Source organism: Salvelinus alpinus, chromosome 2 (genome assembly GCF_045679555.1).
Source record: "Salvelinus alpinus chromosome 2, SLU_Salpinus.1, whole genome shotgun sequence".
Taxonomy (NCBI): Eukaryota; Metazoa; Chordata; class Actinopteri; order Salmoniformes; family Salmonidae; genus Salvelinus; species Salvelinus alpinus.
Window position 1 is genome coordinate 53,727,409 of NC_092087.1, and position 4,837 is coordinate 53,732,245.

The following is a 4,837-nucleotide window of genomic DNA, read 5'->3' on the forward strand; positions in this document are numbered from 1 at the left end:
ACTACAGCTTTTATTTCTTTCATCACATTTCCAGTGGGTCAGCAGTTTACATACACTCAATTAGTATTTGGTAGCATTGCCTTTACATTGTTTAACTTGGGTCAAACGTTTTGGGTAGCGTTCCACAAACTTTCCACAATAAGTTGGGTGAATTTTGGCCCATTCCTCCTGACAGAGCTGGTGTAACTGAGTCAGGTTTGTAGGCCTCCTTGTTTGCATATGCTCTTTCAGTTCTGCCCACAAATTCTCTATAGGATTGAGGTCAGGCCTTTGTGATGGCCACTCCAATACCTTTACTTTGTTGTCCTTAAGCCATTTTGCCACAACTTTGGAAGTATGCTTGGGGTCATTGTCCATTTGGAAGACCCATTTGCGACCAAACTTTAACTTCCTGACTGATGTCTTGAGATGTTGCTTCAATATATCCACATAATTTTCCTACCTCATGATGCCATCTATTTTGTGAAGTGCACCAGTCCCTCCTGCAGCAAAGCACCCCCACAACATGATGCTGCCACCCCAGTGCTTCACGGTTGGGATGGTGTTCTTCGGCTTGCAAGCCTCTCCCTTTTTCCTCCAAATATAACGATGGTCATTATGGCCAAACAGTTCTATTTTTGTTTCATCAGACCAGAGGACATTTCTCCAAAAAGTACAATCTTTGTCCCCATGTGCAGTTGCAAACCGTAGTCTGGCTTTTTTATGGCGGTTTTGGAGCAGTTGCTTCTTCCTTGCTGAGCGGCCTTTCAGGTTATGTCGATATAGGACTCGTTTTACTGTGGATATAGATACTTTTGTACCTGTTTCCTCCAGCATCTTCACAAGGTCCTTTGCTGTTGTTCTGGGATTGATTTGCACTTTTCGCACCAAAGTACGTTAATCTCTAGGAGACAGAACGTGTCTCCTTCCTGAGCGGTATGACAGCTGCGTGGTCCCATGGTGTTTATACTTGCGTACTATTGTTTGTACAGATGAACGTGGTACCTTCAGGCATTTGGAAATTGCTCCCGAGGATGAACCAGACTTGTGGAGGTCCACAAATTTCTTTCTGAAGTCTTGGCTGATTTATTTGGATTTTCCCATGATGTCAAGCAAAGAGGCACTGAGTTTGAAGGTAGGCCTTGAAATACATTCACAGGTACACCTCCAATTGACTCAAATTATGTCAATTAGCCTATCAGAAGCTTCTAAAGCCATGACATCATTTTTTGGAATTTTCCAAGCTGTTTAGAGGCACAGTCAACTTAGTGTATGTAAACTTCTGACCCACTGGAATTGTGATACAGTGGATTGTAAGTGAAATAATCTGTCTGTAAACAATTGTTGGAAGAATTACTTGTGACATGCACAAAGTAGATGTCCTAACTGACTTGCTATAGTTGCTATAAAGCTATAGTTTGTTAACAAGAAATTTGTGGAGCGGTTGAAAAAACAAGTTTTAATGACTCCAACCTAAGTGTATGTAAACTTCCAACTTCAACTGTAGATGTCCGACAAGAGGTGCCCTTTGAAAATGGGGATGAATACTTGCACAAGCAAAAAAAGTTTATGCTGGTAGTGTGAAGAATACATATGTTTTTGTACGTGAACCCTTTGGAATTCCTGAATTTATGCATAAATTGGTCATCAAATTTGATCTTATCTTCATCTAAATCACAACAATAGACAAATCAAATCAAATTTATTTATATAGCCCTTCTTACATCAGCTGATATCTCAAAGTGCTGTACAGAAACACAGCCTAAAAACCCCAAACAGCAAGCAATGCAGGTGTTGAAGCACGGTGGCTAGGAAAAACTCCCTAAAAAGGCCAAAACCTAGGAAGAAACCTAGAGAGGAACCAGGCTATGAGGGGTGGCCAATCCTCTTCTGGCTGTGCCGGGTGGAGATTATAACAGAACATGGCCAAGATGTTCAAATGTTCATAAATGACCAGCATGGTCAAATAATAATAATCACAGTAGTTGTCGAGGGTGCAACAAGTCAGCACCTCAGGAGTAAATGTCAGTTGGCTTTTCATAGCCGATCATTAAGAGTATCTCTACCGCTCCTGCTGTCTCTAGAGAGTTGAAAACAGCAGGTCTGGGACAGGTAGCACGTCCGGTGAACAGGTCAGGGTTCCATAGCCGCAGGCGGAACAGTTGAAACTGGAGCAGCAGCACGGCCAGGTGGACTGGGGACAGCAAGGAGTCATCATGCCAGGTAGTCCTGAGGCATTTTGTGCGCTTAAACTAATAACACACAAATTATTGTATTTTTCTTGTCTATATTGAATACATCATTTAAACATTCACAGTGTAGGTTGGAAGAAGTATGTGAACCCCTAGGCTAAAGATAATTGGAGTCAGCTAACCTGGAGTCCAATCAATGAGACAAAATTGGAGATGTTGGTTAGAGCTCCCTTGCCCTATAAAAAAACACTCACAAAATGTGAGTTTGCTATTCACAAGAAGCATTGCCTGATGTGAACCATGCCTCTAACAAAATAGATCTCAGAAGACCTAAGATTAAGAATTGTTGACTTGCATAAAGCTGGAAAAGTGTTACAAACGTATCTCTAAAAGCCTTGATGTTCATCAGTCCACGATAAGACAAATTGTCTATAAATGGAGAAAGTTCAGCACTGTTGCTACTCTCCCTAGGAGTGGCCGTCCTGCAAAGATGACTGCAAGAGCACAGCGCAGAATGCTCAATGAGGTTAAGAAAAATCCTAGAGTGTCAGCTAAAGACTTTCAGAAATCTCTGGCGCATGCTAACATCTCTGTTGACAAGTTTACAATACACGATACGTAAAACACTAAACAAGAATGGTGTTCATGGGAGGACACCACGGAAGAAGCCACTGCTGTCCAAAAAAAACATTGCTGCACGTCTAAAGTTTTCAAAAGTGCACCTGGATGTTCCACAGCGCTACTGGCAAAATATTCTGTGGACAGATGAAACTACAGTTGAGTTGTTTGGAAGGGACACACAACAATATGTGTGGAGAAAAAAAGGCACAGCACACCAACATCAAAAGCTCATCCCAACTGTAAAGTATGGTGGAGGGAGCATCATGGTTTGGGGCTGCTTTGCTGACTCAGGGCCTGGACAGCTTGCTGTCATCGACAGAAAAATGAATTCCCAAGTTTATCCAGACATTTTGCAGGAGAATGTTAGGCTATCTGTCCGCCAAGAAGTTGGGTGATGCAACAGGACAATGACCCAAAACACAGAAGTAAATCAACAACAGAATGGCTTCAACAGAAGATAATATGCCTTCTGGAGTGGCCCAGTCAGATTCCTGACCTCAACCCGATTGAGATGCTGTGGCATGACCTCAAGAGAGCAGTTCACACCAGACATCACAAGAATATTGCTGAACTGAAACAGTTTTGTCAAGAGGAATGGTCCAAAATTCCTCCTGCCCGTTGAGCAGGTCTGATCCGCAACTACAGAAAACGTTTGGTTGAGGTTATTGCTGCCAAAGGAGGGTCAACTAGTTATTAAATCCAAGGGTTCACATCATTTTCCCACCCTGCACTGTGAATGTTTACACGGTGTGTTCAATAAAGACATGAAAACCGTATAATTGTTTGTGTGTTATTAGTTTAAGCAGACCGTGTTTGTCTATTGTTGTGACCTAGATGAAGATCAGATCAAATTTTATGGCCGATTTATGCAGAAATCCAGGTATTTCCAAAGAGTTCAAATACTTTTTTCTTGCCACTGTAATGTGTTTATTGTTATTCACAGGTGGTGATTCTGCTGTACACGGCTGACCTGATGGTGCGCTGGATGTGGCGGCGGGGGCTGGACCCGGACAACTACTCTATCCCGTACCTCACGGCTCTGGGGGACCTGTTGGGGACCGGCTTCCTGGCCCTGACATTCAGAGCCGTTCTATTGGGCATTTCCTCTGGGATGAAGGGGGTTTGAGAGAAGGGGCTAATCCATCAGCCTATTTCTGTCCAACATGGTCTTATTGAAAACATTAAAATAGAGACATTTAGCTATTGTAGTTATATGTCAGTTATGCTGACATATTATATGTTGTTCTGTTCATCCATAAGCAACTCTGTTCCAGTCATATTTAAGTGATAATGCGCGAGAAGCCAATGTTCAGAGGATATATTTATTGGAAGGGGTGTTGTTAGGCTCGAGACGAAATGCCACTATATCCTCCAAACACCGGCTTCGAGGACATTATCACTTTCATACAACAGGTTACCAACATATTCATATAATGATTGACATATATTCATTAAAAACGTAATTTTTATGAATTTATTCATACCATTTCATCCTTCTACAAGATATAATCCCGACACAAATCTAGGGTTGCTACCCAAGCTGTTCTATCGGTTCAGTTGCCAGAGACGCGACCCAGTCGTTCGTTCTAAATGTTCCACTGCCATACTGGCTGGCAACGTTCTTATCCCTTGCTTGCTAGCTAGCCAATTAGTACTAACTTACGGTCACGTCAAAAAGTGCAGCCAGAACAACAGCAAAGTAGCTGCATTTGCATTTGTTTAAGCTGTTTTCAAAATACATTTATTTGGATACATCCATAACAATGAGCTAATCAGGCAATATTTCCCCTGGCATAGAAAATGTGCTCACTCGTCAGGCCACTGTTGTTCAGAGGAGCTAGCCAACAACACAGCTAACACAATCACTTCAAACTGAAGCTGGAAAGCCTGAAAACTAGCTGCACTTGGTTTTGTTTGACCTTGTTTCAATTTACATTTATTTGTATATAACCATAAAAATGATGCCAGCTGATTCATGATTTCGACTGGCTAAGAAACGCTGCCCGTCTCGTTCATTACTATGGGACAGCTGATGATCAAATTTG